Source organism: Odontesthes bonariensis, chromosome 4, assembly GCF_027942865.1.
Source record: "Odontesthes bonariensis isolate fOdoBon6 chromosome 4, fOdoBon6.hap1, whole genome shotgun sequence".
Lineage (NCBI taxonomy): Eukaryota > Metazoa > Chordata > Actinopteri > Atheriniformes > Atherinopsidae > Odontesthes > Odontesthes bonariensis.
In genome coordinates, this window is record NC_134509.1 from 5,154,661 (window position 1) to 5,176,024 (window position 21,364).

The window sequence follows — 21,364 nt, forward strand, 5'->3', positions numbered from 1 at the left end:
GGTATATAACAATGTATTTACTGAAAAATACGGAAAAAGCCAACAGCTACCGTTTCCTGGCATATTTGGTACATGCAGTACTGGGAGAATGATTCAATGAAGCCCAAAGGTGTAAAAGATCCAACAAGAAAATGAATAGATCTTTCACACACTTCCATGCTCTTTTGTTTCAAATGTCATTTAAAGTCAAGAGACTCTCTGCTTTCTGTGAGTCCACAGTTGCCTCGTTCACGCTCAGGATGAGATAGATTGGAATCGAAGAGAAGTTTCAGTGCAATCTCTTGGTTTACTTAGCTTGTCTACATTATCTAAATTGGCTCTGTGTGGATTAATTTGGAATTGACTGAATTGGATTTGATTGAATTATGATTGCATTACAATGAATTGGATTTAATTGGCTTGAACTGGATTGTATCTTTGAAGTGCCCTGGGATTCCATGAGTTGTGATTTGGCGCTATATAAATTAAACTAAATTGAATTAATTCTTTGTGTCTGAGTGTCGTCATAGAAACTGCGTTCCAATGGTTGTTAATTTCACATCGTACTGCCAAGCTGGGACTGATACACCTCTGTTATTTATTGGTGTCATGTGTGAAAGCACAGAGGCGGTACAAGGGTCAAAGTTAATTCGCTGCTGGTGTGCCTCTGAGGCATCAAGCTGGGTAGCAACAGAGGCAAAATAGTCTGTCTGTGTGAGGGAGAGCATCGTTGGACACACCAGCCTTCCAAACGGAACAGTTGATTCTACAATGCTGGCTTGATGTGCGTCAGCACACATTGTTACAGCGCTGAGGCACATGTGTTTGCTTTCTATTAACTACCAAAGAGAAACAGCAGTAGTCTTTTTCTGTGCAAATAAGGATCAACCGATGTCAATATCAAAAAAATTTGCCTTAATGAAAATGTATTCATGTTGTGAATTCATTGCGATATAGTTGGTGTCACTGGGGCAAGGAATATTTTTAATATGTTTGACTGCAAATGATATTCAATCAAAAAAATAATTTAACGGACAACATCTGATCATCAAATGAAGCACCATTCAAATCTCTCACCTGTAATATTTCTGCACATAAAGTGTCCACCAGACAGGAGAAGAAATATTCCACCTGGGAATTTTATGGTTTGACATGTTGAGTCTCAAAGTGCAGTGAAGTCACAAACAAGACGGAGACAAAGAAAGCAGCTGAAAAATCTGACTACAGTGTAGCAGTCACAGTGCCGTGTGGATTAAGAGTTCTTCAAACTTTGACGAAACCAACATTCCTGTGGGGGATCTTTACATATGTGGATAAAAAACAGATCTCCATTTTCTTTCCACAAAGGGAAAAAGAGACAGAAACTGCCTAATTTACAACAACCTTCGGCCCTTTGAAAGCTTTTCGTGGAGTGGAACTCCAACAGACGCTTGCCATAAAATTGGGATAAACTAAAATGAACAAAGGATCTTTCTGTTGGAAAAGTGGGACACCGTACTATCTTATCTTCACCATAAATCGAAGTTGACACTTTAACAACCTTTTCCTACCAAGAAGCCAACTCCAAGCAACCTTTTATTAATCTTCTGTATTACGTTGTGTCTTATTTTGATGTCTTTATATTGCAAGTCTATGTTATATCTTTAACCTGCATATCTTAACAAGTTGTGGTGTTTTCAGAATCATCGAGACAAATGTTCTATGAGACGGAGTAATGGAGAAATAAGAGTTTCTTTGTCTCATCCAGAAATCCCCATATAAATGCTGATCGCCTTACATAGACACCCAGGCAGACGTTCACCACAGTTCAGGCATATCATTGGCTGAAAGAGTAGTGTAAGCTTACGTCATGCCCCGCCTCCGAGAGTCAAACCACGGAACCCGCGAATCCAAACTCAGGAGAAGAAAGAAAGAGGACAGAGAAGAAGGAGATTTGACACAGAGAGCAGAGCAGAGAACAGGAGCAGATCACAGTTGCTCAGGGAGCAGATTAGATGTGATTTTCAGTTGTTCAGTTTGTCAGATCTGGAGAGATTTGAAGAGAGCGGAAAGATGAGAGGATGAGCCGTGCAGAATACGACAAAAGGGAGGAAGAAGATGGCAGAAGGACCCAAGGAAAGAGAGAGAAAGAAAGACCCTAAGAAAAGAAACAGAATGAAATGCTCTGAAGATACACGTTTTACCTGTTTTTGTTCGTCCATCGCCATCCATGTCCTTTTACGTCGCACGCCCTAACCTCCTCTGTTTCACACCATCATCACCTTTTCCTACCAAGAAGCCAACTCCAAGCAACCTTTTATTAATCTTCTGTGAACTTAAGTTCGCTTCATCAGAGAAAGCAGCAACGGACCAACTCTGACACTCCGAGGATTTGATCATCCCACGGTAAAGCCCTCGGCAACATCGTTCCCGTTTCCCGGTGAAAAGAAGCAACTGAGAAGTCCGCTAAAGTCAGCCACCACAACCAGGAAGGCCCAGAGAGCGGAAGAGAAATCCCCTCGGACCCCGCGTGGCCGCTGCCGTGTTCCGAGCTGACTAAGCAGAACTTCAGCACAGTAAGACCGACCCGTTTTCACCTTAAAGTGGGTTTGATGGATGTCTCGAGGCTTTCACAGAATGATAAATTAATCCGAAATGTCAGTATTTAGCATCAAATAGTCAGCCAACCCGAACTATTTGAATACATCCAGTATCTCCCCATTCCCCATATTTTATTTTCCATTCACTAAGTGTTTTATATAATCACCCATATTCAATGCATTTCCTGTTTGTTTAAGGTTCATGTCTTTGGTCATATCATTTTAATAAATAGTTCATATATCTATATATATGTTATAATCACAGATTGTGTCGTATGCTTTCTTTACGTAATGTCTGTCCAACCAAACGAGAACTTTCACGAAAGTAGCGAGATATGAGACTGATTATTAATTGATTATTAATTTAACATACCAGGATCGTAAGATTTTAACAGTTGTCCTCCCTGGACTGTAACTTAAAACAAGTCAAAACACAGTGAGGTGGTGCCCTAAATTCGAGGTTTTAAGGTTTATTTGAGACAGTTAGAACGTCTTATAAATCCTTATATTTGATGCATATATAAATGCCCAATAATGCTACAACAGCATCAGAATGGAAAGGATAAAAGCAAGTTTGTCTGGCCAGTGAAACATCTACATTCAGTTCAAAGTATATTTAAATTACAGCGCAAATCCCATCATACATCAACAAATACTGAACAAGCTGGATATTGCTCATGCACCACGGCACGTTTAGTCCTAAATTATTTAATGTATTCAAGCTCCCTTTTCGTCCAGTAGTTTCTTAAGTTAGGAATGTTTAACTTGAAAATAGAAAATACATTTTTTTTAAAGATTTTTTTTGAAAATTATGATGAAATTGATAATAAAACAGCCGGAGAGAAAGCACAGCATGCGGTAGGAAGTTAATTGTGTTTGTGCATTGTACTGGTTACAAGCCACTGACTTGCTCACAACAAACAACATGGTAAAATTGTGTTACCACAATGCAGTTGTATCTTTGCAAAAATGACACCTTGAATCCCATGAAAAGGATCACTTGAAAGATTAAAAGTTAGGAAGTGAAACAAAGATGTATGAACTGACACCTAATCATTTAGAAAATTTGCTTTAATTACAGCAGCGCTGCATTTATTTAATGTACAAGTGAGGAATGAGTTGTCTCGAGATCAAACAAAAGTTGCTTTGGAGCTGTCAGCCGGGAATCGAGCAGAGCACTGTTTGAGTGACAAGCTGTTTGTGCTGGCGTATAAATCCTGAGAGAGTGAAAGCAGTGAGTTAACAGCACAAAGCTCGTGGCATACTTTTTCATGAAGTGTCTGAACTCCTCAACTGGCATGGGCGGAATAAATCGCCTCACACATACGTACAGTACACACACTCACAAATATACAGTGCCCCACTTCGGCTACCATATTTGGGCAGAATATTTAGTGCCACTGCACAGCTCATTTCTGTTGAGGACTGCGATGCATGAGGCATGACCAGAATCCTGGTTAATGCCTTTAAACTGACTCCTGAGGAGTAGGAGATACTTTTTCCTGCATACATTAATGTTGATGTGAGGTTTCATACTGCAGTATGTGCAGAAAGAGTCTTTTTTTTTTTTTTTTGTCTAAATCAACCCCTATCAGTTTCAGTGCAGTACAGTTATTATAGAGGACTATTGATTGAAGGCCAGAAAGAAATATTACAGAATGCTAAAACCAAAAGTCATGGCAACTGTATATCATGCATGCACTTTTGAAATTAGTTCATGAAATGACCACACCATCATCTGGCTGCTTGACTTAAATAACACGTAATTGTATAGCTCTTTTTTAACCCCGTGTAGGTTCTACAAAATGCATTGCATGTGTTCCTCATTCGCCCATTCACTCAGATAATCAAAGTGTTTCTATGAACATATCATGGACAGCGTGAGGACCAGTGTCCTGCCCAAGGAAATTTCATCACATGGACACTTTAACTGTCAAATTGCTGACCCTCTGGTTGAAAGATGACCCCTCTATCCTCTGAGTCCCGGCCACCCCACTTAAAGACAATGGAGAGAGAGCATGTAAAAGTAGTGTGCTATATATATAGCTGCTCAAAGTGCAAAGGAATTGGGTGAATTGGTGTTTAAATTACAGGTTATGGTGACATTCTCAATTCACATCACTGCTCTCATCACTCTGATACAGCAGCGCCAATCACAGTGATGTATGACAATAACAAGTCAACAAGCAGAAATTCCCTCATGCGAGAAATTACCTTACTGTCTGAATGGTGCAGAATGGCACGACCTGATCATACAACACCTGAAATCTGCAGCCCAGAGGCAGACGGTGTCGCTTTGTGCTCATACAGTAAGACAGAAGGCAGAAGTAAATAACAGTGTGTGCTGATGAAAGCTATTATATGACTGCAGCACAGCAGTTCAAATTATATTGGCTTTATTTTGCTGTATGTCACAACAGTGTTTCATGAATAAATGCTGTTTCATGAATAAAGCAGCAGTAATCCTACAGCTGCCTGATAAACAGAACAGTGAGACAAGAAAGTGGTCAGAGCAGTTTCCAGAGGTAGGTTTTATGTACTAGCCCCTAGTATATATCCAGGAGAAACTTTTTACATTTCTTTTCTCATGTGTCTATCACATGAAATCTGCACGGTATCTTTTAATTTATCTGGACTGTTGCTCGTTTTTAAATTCATTTAAATTATTTTAATTGTTTCTCTTTATATTCTTTTATGTATTTTTAATGCTTCTTACACTCCCTGCTGCAATGCTTTTATTTTATGTGAAGCACTTTGAATTGTTTTGTACATGAAATGTGCTATATAAATAAATTTGATTTGATTTGATGTACAAAACTAAAATTAATTGTAACTATATAAGCTTACTGAGAAAAATGTCTAATCTGAAAATGTTGCAGACTGCAACGACATTACACGTGAATAGAATTTTGAAGGAAAAACTACTATGATGACAGCGACTTTCATTATTTTTTATTGTATCTTTTCATAATGCAGGAATGACAGGTGTCATCCGCAGGAATGTCTTCAGACGAAACAAGTGCAACACCACCAGGTGTAATGTGGCTCACTGAGCTGTCTCTACATGTGCGTTCATTTAATTCATTTCACAGTGTGAGCTGTGGAACTAATTGTGGAAGTTATTGATTGGCACTGTAGTTTAATATTTCAGGGACACTTGTGACCGGCTTTGTTGCCCACTTTAAAACATTCCTTTAGAGACATAATGAAATGCAATAAGTTAAAACCTGTGATGAGATTAATATAATAGTTTATTTTGCATTTTTAAGAAAGGCAACGTCCATCTCAGGTCTATTTAACTTTCCAACACTGTGCATTCTCTCATTTCAGGTTGCAAAAGGGCAAAGTCCAAAGCTGATTTTTGCACTTGTACCAATAACTGGCATAAACTGTGAGAATACACTGATGTGTATAAATGTCTGTGTAAATATTTTTCCGGATTTACAAAGCTGCACTATATCTACAGGATGGGAGCCACAGTGGACTTAGTTTTTCACACAGCTTAAGAAGTCAGAAGCACTGACTGAGCCATTTGTCATCTCAAACTACACAATCCGGGAGATTTAATTTCTTGAGGCATGATCATACGCATGACTGTATCTATTCATAATACCCATACATAAAGAAGATTTTAATATTAAAACTAACATAAGGAACCACAATGAGATTAAAAAAAAAAAAAACATAAATCACGGTGAAGAGCTCAGATGAGCTCCTGAAACTGTCTGGTTTCATGCTAAATTTCTCTGACTCTTTTGTGAAAATGGATAAACATCAAAGTAAGACCACACCGAACATGCAATGTTACATCTGTAGTCTTGATTATCTTTGAATGCTGAACAAAAAAAGACTGTGGGGGCTCTTAAAACAGTGGGGCTCCTTATTATAGTATAATTGTGCCTTAAGGTGCTCTAGCAGCCTGTGTGATTATGTGTGTGTTTGATTGTAAGACTGAAGTTAAAGTGAGGGAGCACTCGTCAACAGAGTGACGTGGGTTGTGGGTCGAGTTCTTTTTTCCTTACTTATTAAGTTAAGTGCCCACTAAAATAGGGTAACGACATTCTTGATGCTACATAACTGCCACAGTCACAGAAAATACAACATTTTGGAAATTTACAGGATCAGCTGTATATAAACCGATCGAGAAACGGTGAGAAATGAGAGTAGAACTGGAGAAGATATAAGGCCATTTGAGAAAGCTTTCTTAGTCTCAACATCTCGAGCATGATAGAGCTCTGTCTTAGAAAATGAAACCGCCTTGAAGAAAACTTGCTATCATATGATATGTGGTTGGTTTATGAGACAGCTTTGAACTATTAACCTTCCTACGGTGAGTAAGCCGATCGTTAGTGTGGGCATGCACGTACCCCCATGCACCGCTGGGTTGTGGGATCATCTCTCTGAGGAATGTTGCTTATAGCACCCATGATGAGTGAATTACTCATACGTGCACATACAAACAAAAACACACCTGTGTACACACACTAAACATAGTCCATTATGAGTGCCAGAACTGGATGGTGTGCGATTGGCTGCAGGGATATTCATGAAGAGAAAACCACTTGTGGTTTGATAGATGCTGAGGCCCTTCTGGCCCGCTGGATAGGATTTGACACAGCTAAATTAACTTGAGGCCGATGTCATTTTGTCACCCACACACACACCTACACATAAAAACATACACATAGTATGGAGGATACACTTTTTTTACATAATTCCTAGATAATTTCTCACCTTAAAACCATGATCGTAAAAATCATTCAAACTTGATTTAATGGTGAAACATACCACATTACAGAGACAATTTTTTTAGAGCATGATAACTTCCCTGGCTTTGAAAGTGTTAGTCTTTTAAATACTCCAGCCCAGTGAGAGTTTAATCTAAATTTAAGCCCTCTAGGTATGCCCTAAAAATGTAGTCTCGATCAAGTATGACCATATCTGTTGTTGTGGTGTTCTCCCATTTGTTTCTGTCTTTAGATTACATCATCGCCACAGTCTCAGATAAAAGACAAACTTTAAGCTCCTATTTACTAGCTACCAGTGTGCACTTAGCATATGAAGGTTTTCTGTAAAAGCAAAGCAAGGGAGGCCTCCCACTCCTGAAAAGCACAGCCTGCTGTGACGGATAAATTCCAGTGGCCTCATCAGGCACAGCTCACCCATTAGATATCTAATCCTGCTGAAATTCAGAATATACATTTTTAACTTCTAACCAGGAAGTGTCAAACTTCAGAATACCTACAAAACATCTTTCCACTTGTCCTTTATGCAGTAATGCCTCAATCCATAGTCAGAATTAGGTGAAAGTATGGTATCCCCGGACAGTTGTCTTCTGAAGGGCAGCTTTCATGTGACATGGCAGGAATCATAATGCACGGATACAAAAATCCCTAAGCTGTGACCACAACCATTTTTGTAACTCTTAACCACATACTTTATGAAATGTTGAAATTAATTCTAACCCTAACCATGTGCTTTTAACAACCACGCTGAGCTCCCTCCTCATCAGCATTTGTGGCTAAGTAAACAGCAGAAGAACACGGAAAGTGGTCATCATCACGTAGCAACACGTGTGGAGACGTAGGTGTGCTTCTAAATAAAACGCACTATGGGTGTAGGGAACAGAGGAAGGGAAACAGTAATTGTACAATGTTTGAGCCTTAATTGCAAAACTATAATGTTTTGTGCAGGTATTTCATAATCTGTCATGAGTTCTGGCTGGAATCACAACAGCAATATATGTTAGCTTGACCTGGAAGATAATTAATTTTCCTTCAACTGTAGATATTTTTGTGAGCATCATAGAGAAGACTTTAATTGTACAGCTTCAGGTTGAAAAACCGTAATTAAATTTATTTTAATCAGTGGCCGCCCAAGGCTCAGGTAATGTGATCTTCACTGTATCTAAATGTCGAACAACCTGATAAAAGGGCTGCACAACGTGCTGTATGTGTGAATGAGAATCACTTAGAACCTAACCAAGATTAGAATGTACTACATAATGCCAGGCTGTTTATCCACTCTGCTTTTCATTTCACCTTCTCCTTGATCTTTATCCACCTATTTTACCGCCCTAATCTTCCCGACCATCTTAATGGTCAGACTCTTTGTGCCGAATTCCAACTCCCTCGCTAATTTCTCATCCTCTCCTCGGCAGTACGATGCTGGAATTAACCGATAAAACTCAAAGACAGACAGACTCACAGTCGGACAGACCTGTGTTTAATACCAGTCTGACACTCAAAACTCCAGAACATCTCCTCTCCAGATTTTCACACCCATATTCAATTACTACAAATCCCATAGAGTTGAATTATTATGATGCAAGAGGCCCACTGTTCATGAGCTAAAAAACACCATCACTGAGTGCAGATGGAAAGGGTGGGATGTGTTTGTGTGTGTGTGTGTGTGTGCGAGTGTTTGTGAGTGTTTTAACTGCACAATGAGAATGAAGTGGGCTTCGCCAAATAAAACTGTAACAAATGAAGAATTTGGGAAGTGAGGTATAGGGCTGGCATTAAAGTAAACAACGCATAGCGCTGATCTGAAATAAAGTGTAATAAGATGTAAGACCCGAAGTAATGGGCTGATCAATAAGACTTTCCACCGCACAGAACACAGCAGAACAGAATCTAATAAAATAGAACCAGCTGGAAATGTTGAGGGGGGGGGGGGGGGGGGGGTGCTCCTCTCAATTCCCTCATCATGGATTAACTTTTTAAATATTTATTGTTCATTTGGTTTTGATATTATCTCATCATTTATCCAACAATGTCATGGAAAATTAGATTTCATGAAGGGAGATGGGCCGGATGAGAGGAAATTAAAATACATAAAAATGGGAGAAAAAACACAGCTCCAAAGGCTATTAACAGACTTTCCACTTAGTATTTCCTATGTTTAGATTGATCAAAGAGGAGATGAGGTAAGATTGTAAATGGCTGTAATTTCACCGTTTGTGTCGCAACAGTTCAGCTTCAAGTCAAATGTTATCGTCTTCAGCCCTCTCCCCATCTTTACTGCTTTTTTTCTGCCTTTGTAAGGTGCTGTTACATTTGATGCGCACTTCCTATCTGTAAGATGTGACATTCAAAGTGGACACAATCTTTGGTTTACTTTAGCATTTTCCACCAACCGCCCAAGGTTGAAGGAGGGTAAAAGGCCACTTATCCTCTGATCTTTTATTTCTCAAACACTCTATAATTTCCCCTCTATCTCGCTCTGTCATTTTGGTTTACCACAGATTATCTTAAAAAGCATGATACAGGATGAAAAGCAGCATGACTAAGCTTGCAGACGCACATTAAAACAAAGGACTCGAGAAAGAAAAGGAGAAAAAACGCATTTGAATGAAGACCAAATTGCATACATACATATGCATTAGGAAAGACTAATCTCTTGACAAATGCCATGTGTATGCGTGGGTGTATCTAATTCCTGAAGAAACTATGATGAAATGGGGTGATAACACTTGCATCATGACTGACTGCAAAAATGCATCCATCCATTTTCTATACCTGTCTTATCCAATTCACGGTGGGGGGGGGGGGCTGGTTGCCATCAGGCCATAAGAGAGAATTATTCTTTTTGCAATTGAACTGTTTTCTCCCTTTTGATTGTCGGACACACAAAAAACTCACAATCGCTTTCAAGAAGTATTTGTTTTGACTCTGTGTCTCAGCATGTTGAGTTTCAAATTTAATAGTGGATACTACTAATGGATAGTACACCAAAGCATCAATTCTCAGCTTTAAATATGAGGAAGTCTCTATGGAATACCGAGAGAAATTTCTAGGTGAGTCATTGCATCCCTGTTATGTTTAAAGGGATAGTTCGCCTCTTTTGACATGAAGCTGTATGACATCCCATATCAGCAACATCATTTATGAACATCTTCTTACCCCCTGCTGCGTCCTGTGAGCAGAGTTCCAGCCTCGTTTTGGTGTTGATGAAGGTAGTCCAGCTAGTTGGCTGGGGTTTAAAAAATAAAGCGTTTTGCTTTTCAAAACAATATGCGTTCAAAAGAGTAATACATTTGCATCAAAAAAGTCAGACCTTACAATCGCTTGGCCCTATTTTCTCTCCCTTCGTATCACTGCCTGCTGTGCAGACCGTGCAGACCGAAGTGCAGACTGAGCAGTCCCCTGCTTCCGAGCATCAAACACCGTAACAGGCGCGGCTGTCGGCAGGTGGTACCTTCGTCAACGCCAAAACTCAGCTGGAACCCGGCTCACAGGACGCAGCAGGGGGTAAGAAATTGGTCATAAATGATGTTGCTAATATGGGATGTCATACAGCTTCATGTCAAAAGAGGCGAATTATCCCTTTAAGGCATTGGAGTACAGCATATCCTTTGAAACTCTGGGGATCCACACAAAGTCAAACAACATCTTCATATTAGATCATTTGTGAGAAGTCCTTTGTGGGCGTTAATCAAAAACTATGTATCTTCACTGCAGACACCTTCCGCTCTTGCTTCTTCTTAAAGGAGAATTCCAGCTTTTTTACACATATCCCATCTGTTGGAGACCCAGGGAAGTTGGCCAAAGGGAAAACCGCAAGAAATTTTCATGCCCGCTGCGCAAAGTTGTCCAATTGCGCTGATTTCCAGGAAAGCGGGCTCTTTCGGGCAAGCGTTCAACCTTTCCTGAGGCTCTTAACGTGTATCAAAATACTTTTTACCGAATTGGTTATTGATATGTTTGTAAAATGGCCGGAATTCTCCTTTAAGCTTTACTGTATTTAGTCTGGTTTACACCAACAGGAATGCATCTCTTCTCCCACGTAAAATGCTCTTTGGTTGCTGGATCTGTACTTCGAAGGCTGTAATCCCGAATGGCAAAATGTCACCCAGTTTTTTTTTTATTTTTCATTTACATTTAACTGTTTAATTGAATGAAACTATTGCAGGCACCAAGTTCACCGTCAACCGAACATACCTTAGTAATAACAGAGACACTACCACGGTGTACAGACAATGCAGTATTCTTAAAGGTAGAGCTCGGTGTTATACTGACTAATCTAAATTACTTTAAATGTAGCCACATGTTGGGCAAACTGTAAATAAATTCCACTGATGAGTGCTAACGGAGTAGCCCAAAGAGCACGAGCACAAGCCTGAGCCCTAACTTTTCTTCACGCTATGAGAGCAGCAGCTACGGAGCTGAACTAACATTATGCCTTTCACTTCTGATCATTGATCACTGATCATTTTAAAAAACATATGTTGTGGTGTTAACTCATTCACTAATTGCAAAAACTTTTCTTTTTTAAGAAGTACAACATTTGTGCACTGCTCTGATACAGAGCACTAATAGTACTCAATGATTATAATGAGTGCTTAATAGTAATGGAGCAATTTTATTTGTAAATTAAATTTTTAATAGCCGTGATCACCTGCAACATCTTGGCTGGTGTGCTTGTGCAGAGCCTCTGAACATACTGTGAAGTGACGCCGATTACAGACATCGTGCTGAAGCTGAAGACTGAAACATTCCAGAGCAAGCTTTTTCAAAAAGAAATAAAAATCAAGACAAAAAAAAAAAAAGCTTTTGGGACTGCAATCAAATCCCATATTATTAGCATGGTGCAACGGCTGCTACTTTCACTGTCAGCAGTAGCTCCCTGGGCATTTTCCCTATATTCTCCAGTGTTTGCTGCAAAGCTGCTTGTCACTATTTCCAGCAGAAAGCAGAAGCAATCTTTGGATGCTTTATTGAATGGTTTGTGCTTCCTCTCCTCCAGACAGTTGCATTCCTCCTTGCAGTGCCTTTTGCTGAAATTGCTTATCTTTCTTTTCTGCCACTTGCTAAAACAAGAAGAGGTTCATGTCATTTTACATCAAAGGTCTTTTTGGACCTTTGATGTAAAGGTATTTGATACATGAGTGGTATATTTTCCTCAGTAAGAAAAAAAAAGCATATTTTGAACTGGCCAAATGCACACAGTCTGTACAGAATGTAGAACACTCACCTACCCTATTACCATTTCCCCCAACTGTTTCTCAGAAAAAGCATTTGCTTTTTGACTTTCACGTTTTCAGCTCTGCTGTCTGCTGCTCTGCTGCTCAGAGCAGACAAACACTGAGCTGCAGGGGCTACTTGCCCACAACCATGTCTATTTATGTTTGTGTGACAGAGAATTCTATTTCACTCTGAGACTGGCAGAGAGGCTTTGAGTTTAAAGTGTGTGAATGGGTGTGTGTCTGTTAGTTTGGGGCATAAGAGAATTTAGATGAGAAATATGTATGATGTGACCTTTTCACAGAGGCTTGTGTTTGAGCGGTCATATCTGTGCTCAGCAGTGTGTGTGTGCGTGTGTGCGTCTGAGTGCATATATGAGTAGGTGAAAATTAGGTCATACTGAGGAATTTCTTGGAATAGAGGTATAGAGTATATCTACCATACAGCTGGGTGTTGTTAAATGGTTGGGCTATTTTCACATTTCCTGAAAAGGGTTGGAAAAATGGGATATAGCAGGAAAAACATACAGCTGCCTCTGACAATATTATTTCGAAAAAGTGTAATTTACTACAATAAACTAAAAGATGGGTTCACAGTTTTTCATTTTAAAAGATCCGTTCCAATTTGTGTTTCAAAAGAGTGGTTCTGAAATGCAACTTATTAGGGGGGTTTTGTACCTTGAAACCAGCCCATGAATGAATCGCAGTGATTCAGAGCTCTTTTAGCCTAACCAGAATAGATGTGGATTAATCGAATCAAGATGGTTTGGTCCGTTTTTATCAAAGTTAACTATGTTCAAGGAAAAAGAAACAAGGATATAAAATGAAAGGAGCTCATGTTTCTTCATTTTGTACAACACTATTGTTGTGCACATGTGCAAGGTGACACCCAAGCCTCGGGCAGTATTTGTATGAACTGTGTCACTACATTAGCTAAAAGGGAACATAACGGTAACACATGGTTGCACTGCAGCCCCGAAGGAAGAGAGAGAAATGAAGGAGGCGAAAAAGACAGGCAATGATGAAAAAAAGAAAAAACAAGTGTCTTTCAACCGTCATCCGTCAGTTTTAGACAAAAAAAGAAAAAACAGGAAGCAAAGCAAATATCAGACAGTGAGACATAAAAGAATGTCTGTGACTCAGATAATAACGGCATCTTTTATGCAACTTTGCTTTCTTTACCATCCTCTTAATTCTTCCAAGAGCTTTCAGCTTCCAAGCTTCATTCAATGTTTTTCAGACCTTGTTTTGTCTTTGCAAATATTTGAAACTACATCTTTTGGTAAAGGTTGTGTGAAAGCCACTGTTTGCTTCTGGTTGGCTTACATGGTGGGGATTTTGAGTTTTTCCCCACCATAATACTGACCTATCCCGTGACATTTCTCTCTCAGAGAGAGACTATTCTACAGGATTGCTGACTTCTTATTATCTGCTATTTTCCTTAAATCTCATCTCATTGCATACCGCTTTCTGTCTGGACCTATAATGTTGGGCTTTAATTCAGTCTACAGAGTATAGATTAACATCAGTCAAGACTCTGCTCTGTGCTGGGCGGTTTGGCAGAATCTCTTGTTTTTGCGACCTGGCACCTTCACTCATCTTATTGACTCTGACTCATGGGTAATGAAGCAAATAAGTGGAGAAACTGCGTGTGAGAGATGTAATACTTTCTCAGGAAGCAGAAATGGACATCTGGCCATGTGATACTGAAAAGGTGAGCTGCTAACTGGGGATGTACAAACATTTGCAGGTGATGTGAACAGCTAGGATGAGGCCAGGTTAGGTATTTTGGGGTCGCAACAAGTGCGCTATGTGTTGTACAAAAATGCGAAATGCCAAGCAGTTCTGAAGGAGCAGAACGGTGGCCATATTCATGTTATTTTTAATCTTACTTGACTGCAAGCTGCCTCTTTGAACCCCTTCCCCCAAAAGAAGAAAAAACAGCAGCTGGAATAGATATCACTGTCTTATACAGGTCCAAACTTTGTCACTTGAAAATTGCTGTACTTTGCTCCGAGATGTCTAAATCAGAAAACAGAGGGAATTGTTTCAATTTTAAAGAAACAGCTAGTAAGTCTTAAAAGATGCACTAAATAATTGAGTGAATTCATTATAACGTTATAAATCAATGATACAAAGCTCTGCATATTTTCCCAACCCATTCCAACCAATATTTCATATGTTTAATGGCGGGAATGCATATTCATATTGGTGAAAAAGGTTTGATAATTTTTACTATTATGTGTCTACTTTGTTTTAAAAGCTTCAAGATCAGATACGGGACCTAGTCTATATGTAAAAAATATTACTCTGAAGCTTTTATAATGATAGTGGGTCGGCAATTTAAAAAATAAAAATCTTTCTTCAAACTACTTTGCTCTCTAAGATGTTTATACAACTGACAACTACATTTTTTTCCCCTTTGAACAAGTATTCAGCCAGTCACTGCTTCGTTTACAGTATTTCTAGTCCTTACGAGGGGGTTTACACGGTAAATATTGCTGATGTTTGGTGTTTAGCAAGGCTACTGAAATGATAGCTCTGAGGTGAAATGTCAAATTAATGGAGAGAAGCCCTGAATATTTTAAAGCTGTTTCAAATCTACTGTCGGGGCATTTGGAACAAAGGGATAAAAAGAGAGGAAAGCAGATAGGTGAAATCACAAGGCAGAATTCAGGCCAGATGACAGAGCGCCTGATAGGTGTGTGTTCAAGTCAACTAAGACGAGTGCCCTCTGTTCCCAACTGACACGGTGTTGTGTAATCTGCAGCAGGCTACTGTCTGCCTGCTCTATCGCTCTTTCAAAACACACTCATACACTCACACACAAATCAACACATGCATGCGCTGAAGATTAGGCTCTGATCTGCCTCCCTGCCAGCGTAATCTGACAGCCATGTCAGCTTCAATAAGCTTCTGTTTGCATCCGAGGCTCTGTGGTCTCCCCCTAATTACATTATATTTCAGCTACCTGAGACCCCACTGTGTTTTATTTCTGATGACGGTGGTGCAGGAATGAGATGTTAGTGAGTGTAGAGGGACATTCAAAACAAAGTGTGCTGTGCTGATGAACACTGCTGCCCACTTAATGGAGAACGCGGGCCAATATTACCTACCCTGGTAGAAATGAGTGCATGTCACATTTGTGTAGCACAGCACGGCGATGATAACACCATGCATGGAAAGAACACACATATTAAATCCCACAGGATGGCTAATCAATTATTCACGAACTCCTCTGGGAGGTGGATGATGCTCTTTTTGAAATATTGATAACAGCAACTTGACGGTGCCAAGTGTGTTTGTGTTGTTACTTTGTGTGTGAATGTGCAGGCCAGTAAAAACATAATTGTTGCACCGGTACTTTGTTTGTGACATCTTTGGTACAACTATGCGTACTCACGTGTTTTTCATTTGTAAGGCATTACGGTAAAACATATACTGAGAATGATATATATCCTGCAGAGTCTTACACATGAAGCCAGTTTCACAGGCTTAAATGAGTGTCATTACATATTTAGACTGACCTTGTTTTTGAGCCAGCATCCACTCTCATTGTCATACGGCAGCTTCCCACCTTTCAGTGTAAAAATGCCAAGAAAGTCTCTTTAAAGTGGAGCTGTGATACGACAGTGTGATTTTTATAGAGATACATAAATTTATTCAAAGAGTAGCCCCAAGCGGACAAAGTTTAATTTTTTTAAAATGTCCTGCACACTCGAAGAATACTAAATAGACTGAGGATGACAGTATTGATATTAGAAGATATAACTCAACATGGCCTTTCCATCAACCCATCTTCTTTTAAAATGTTCCCCTTAAAAAAAATTGTTTAGGAAACTAATCAAGGGCTCTACTCAATCAGTTTTTGCTGTTATCTGTGCAGTTTCAAGGCAACTGACAGTTTAATGTGGCAGAAAATGGTCTGAAAACATGGCTCAATTATAACAATATGACATCCTGCACAATTCAGAAAATAAAACAGGTAGGACAAACAGCAAGATGAGAGTATAAACAGATCTCCATAAATAACCCAATGCAGTTTATAGACATCATGAAAAACAATGCTAATATATATTTGTTTCCCCTATTTTTGAAACGTAGATTCAAAAATGGGATCTTATGGGCAAGTATTAAACCTGTAAAAATATATATTCAAACATTGTTCTCCTTAAAACAATCTATTTAACCCTTAAACTAGCGAAATCAATGAAAAGGCCAATTAGCCCAGCCTGTTTTCTCCTCTGCCTCTCACTGCAAATGCTTTCTCCCTGACGACACAAACTGGGAAAACAACCATCAAACAGGACTGCAAACAGAGCACCACAGTGTCTATATGTCAATTTTATTTTTGTGAAAATAACTTGTTTTTTTTAAGTCTGGATTCCACCTTCAGATGAACCATTTTAGCATATAAAAGTTACAAGATAAGAGAAGTGGTTATGGGTCCACTATCACGCCTCTACAACCACGCTTGATTGCTGGTATGAGGACCTCTCCACTTTGGTCTCATCTGTGCAAAGGACGTTGTTCCAGAAGTTTTGCTGTTTGCCCAGATGCACCTTTGGAAACTGAAGTCATGCTGCCATGTTCTTTCAAAGAAGGAAGAGGCTTTCTGCTGTAACCTCTCCAATAGTTGCCTTTCTAAGATCCTTGCTGATGTCTTTCCTCCTTGGCATTGTGTTAACGCACACCTGAATGCTCCAGGCCAGCAATCTGACAAAACGTTTGCTTTCATAGAGGTGCTCACACCTGCTGATGATCAGTTAATCCAGTGTATTTATGCAGCTGCACCTGATTGTTACTTTTCTTTTGAATTCTAATTCTACAATAATGAAGGACTTAGTGTTTCAAACAATGCATCTGCATTTTAGCTTAGTTTATGTAAAAAAAAAATATGACAGTGCAATAAATTGTTTCTTATTCTTCATCTGATCTCGTATTTTCCTAATTTTAAGATGTTGTATTTAATCTTTTTTTCTTTCAGAACAGAAAACTGAATAGCTGTCTCTGTATGTAATTTACGATTCAATAATTGTGTGAATGTGTTTCATTTCTTTGGCTTTGGCTTCTTAATAGTGTTGCTTGTAATAAATAACACCGTCCATTGTCTAACAGAAGCCAAGAAAGTAAACAGATTTAGACAAACACACACGTCACTTTATCTCAACATATATAATCTTGTCATTGACAACAGTGACGACAGATTGGTATCGTACAGTTGTATGATATCTATCTGCAGCTGCAGATGGTGGCAAACCTTTGGTTTAAACGTACAGACAGTGGAACGTCATGCAAACAATTTTTCCCTTCTCATGTTGGTGTTTACAGTTATGCGACGACCTTTACATGTTTGTATGTGTAATCGATAATCAGACCTTCAGGTTTTTATTCATTTCCAGATTCACAGACCACAGGATACTGAGCCGGGCACATTTCATTCTTCATAGATTGATGCCCTAACAAGAGCCGCTTTGAGCCTCGAGAAGATCCATTAAGGAAATTAGAATGATCAATCAACATACGTTTTTCCAACTTGATCTTCCGAAGCTAATCAAGAAACTTAAATCTGGACCAACGCAGCCACGTGCACACCAACAAATTTTCAAACTTCTCCTCACATTTAGACATACATACACTGCCCAATGGGGGTGTAATGACACAGACACGTGTTTGAAGGAAAAAAAACCCTTCCAAAGCAAGAAGAGAGATTAAAAGCCATGATGTAATTTTAGCCAATGTAAAAGAAGGCCAACGAGGATTTGTTCTGAACACAGACTGCAAATAAATGATGGACGGATCCACCATGATGTCAGCCACTGGTTTGGGATCTAATGTTTTTAAAGGGATAGTTCGCCTCTTTTGACATGAAGCTGTATGACATCCCATATTAGCAATATCATTTATGAACATTTTCTTGCCCCCTGCTGCGTCCTGCGTCCTCTCAAAACGTTCAAAAGAGTAAAACATTTGCGTCACAAAATCGTTCAGGAAAAAAAGTCAGACCTCACAATTGCTTGCGCTATTTTTGCCTCCTTTCATATCAATGCGTTCAGCCACCTGCCGACAGCCGCACCTGTTACAGTGTTTACTGCTCGGTCTGCACTTTGGTCTGCACGGTCTACACAGCAGGCAGTGATACGAAGGGAGAGAAAATAGCACCAAGCGATTGTGAGCTCTGACTTTTTTTGGTGAGTGCATAAATGAATACATAAACTATTCTGTAACCAGTGAATAGAAAATGGTTTTCAGCACTGCTTTCAGAAAATCAAGAGTCTGGACGAGGTTTTGTCACCTCTCTTCTTAAGCCAGAACGCACAAATGTCATGAAGCAATTGGTTTGTGAACTTCTGAAGGGAAAAATGTGAAGGGATCAACTTTGAAAACAATATGCTGTAGCACTGCGTACAAGAACTGGGTTTCAGCTTGTTCAAATATCTAACAACACAAATATTAAATCTAAAAGGTGTCTAAAAATATGAACATGTCAACCTCTGCACTTGTACCATCTGGGCTGAAGTAAAGCTGTAAGCTTTCAGATTCCAACTCAAAAGTGAGGAAGGTTGAGTTATATCTTACTGAGATTCTGGTGATTTTTAGATATATTTTATACTTGAACTTGTACCAAATAAATCTTGGCAGGTTGTGGACATGTTTTTCAGGCCATTTTTTAAAATCTCCAGTTCAGATATTGGGTTGGATTGCACTGTTAATGTGAATTTGGCAGGCTACAAATCTTCATAGTCTGTGGTGTGAAACCAGACTTGACTCAAGCATTTCATTGAGTTTCAGGAAGCAAAAAGAATACAGCTCAGTTTATAAAATTGAGCCAGAAACTTGGTAAACATTTTTACTTGAGGGTAAAGCAACAACAGCGTTTTTGTAATATGTCAATTTAACTATCTTATAATTACAATTAAAATCTGTAACTGTAAGACGGTTAATGGATGGGGCAATGTCCTTTTTCTTTGTTCTTTAGTTTTTTGTGTTGACATGTCGCTGTGAGAGTCAGTTCTTTTGCACTGCTGGTAATGCACAAAGTCCTCCAAAGGACACAAGCAATTCAAATTTCATGCAGTTCCTACAATGGCTCACAATAGCCATTAGTTATTGAGATAAGAGTTTCCATAATCTTGCTTCGTCATTGTGCTTTTTAGTGCTGGTATTTTTGTACAGAAGAATATTGGACATGTCTTGGACTCCAAGACAGTGACTCCAAGACATCTGACAACCGCACGGGGTTGTCAGACGAGCATCTCTGACAGAGAAAAAAAAGGATGTGCTTTTTAAAAGCTGTTCTCATTCAAATGTGATGGATCCCTCTGTGAACAAAAACTGAATGACAGAAGACATCCAAGGCTTGGGAGTATGACACCTGGCGTACAATTATCTCAGAACACTTCTAAACAAACGCCTGCAAATAACTAGGCCATCACACTATAATTCTGTTTTTAAAAGATTAGTATGTGGCTTTGAGTGTGTAAATGCTTGCATGATTTACTGGGTCATAATCAAGAGCACACAACACAACATCTTCCTAATAAGATGTCCTGGTTTACTTGCTTTACATGTCTGATTTCACGAGACATATAGCCCTCTCTGATGCATTATCACATTATGTAAATATGCCACAAATGGAATGCGGCAGTATGAGATGCAAATTAAAGTCGGTCCTTATCTTTTCAATACAAAGTAAAATGAATGGAGCAGAGTCAAGAGGGGAAACCTTGACTGGGAAGAAACTATAAATGACCTCCTTCTGCCTGCAACATTTATCAAAAAGACTGTCGATAGAACAACACCTCACATGAAAGAAAGACATCAGCAATTGGACGCTGACTTTGATGAGGCTATCGTTAGGGAGCACTTTTGTTAGCATTTTTGTTTGACAGGAGCAATGGCTGCCATTACCTGCTGATGGATGTGCAGCGCAACGTGTAATATAAGTGCTGCCCGTGTCATTGCTGCTGCCATGTCTTTTTGCACATCTGTGTGTTTGTAGGAAAGATGCGTGCTGGAGCGATAAGCAAAGGGTAAAAAGAAATGGATGCAAGGAGCCTGACTGTAATTTCAACAGACTATGTGACGAGCTCTCAATACGTATCTACAATTTCAGCACACTTGCTCCATCTCATTTTAGCTTTTACCATATACTCCGTCTTAAAAGGAAAACGTCCCAGCGTTTTCCAGCTCACCTGAACTAACACCAACCACTCAGCCTTTCTTTTGACTCAGTTTTGGAGCTTAGCAAAGACACAATTGATCGCTCATTCTGCTGCACGCACACACACACAGACACACACACACACACACACACACACACACACACACACACACACACACAACTAGATGAGGTTATGTCCACCTGTCTAGTGTACAGCAAGATTCAGCCGAAGATGCTATTCACCTCTCTATATTTAAGTTCCTTTTCTGGAATTGAACTGCTTTTTCCTCATTCTCTGCCATGACCAATGACTAAGAGCCGGCTTCTGGATTTATGTAGTAAGCATTTACTTACTGAGGTAGGGATAAGAAGAGATCACAATGCTTTTATAATGCTTGGTATCAGACAGAATGGAGTAAAGCACATTTGTTGTAAACATTTCATTTTCATGAGCAAAATACTGAATCCCAATCCCATTTGGAAATAGCTCTCATGAGGCCAAAAGCGACATTTAATCTTGAGCACCATACTAGTAAAAGAGAAACATACATAGATTCAATTTTCTAAATTAAAATAGAAGTGAAGAAAGTGTTATGCTGGAACTAAGTCGGGCAGACAAATGATGTGTTGGTCAGCAGCAAATCTAAAAAAGAAAATGGGATGTTATATATTACACTC

At 39.3% G+C, this 21,364-nt stretch overlaps 1 protein-coding gene across 1 annotated transcript in view; it reads right to left on the bottom strand.

The window, feature by feature from the left end:
- LOC142378287 (alpha-1,6-mannosylglycoprotein 6-beta-N-acetylglucosaminyltransferase B-like) overlaps positions 1 to 21,364 on the bottom strand; it is a 143,643-nt gene that overhangs the window by 97,753 nt on the left and 24,526 nt on the right. The gene's annotated exons all lie outside the window — the stretch shown is intronic.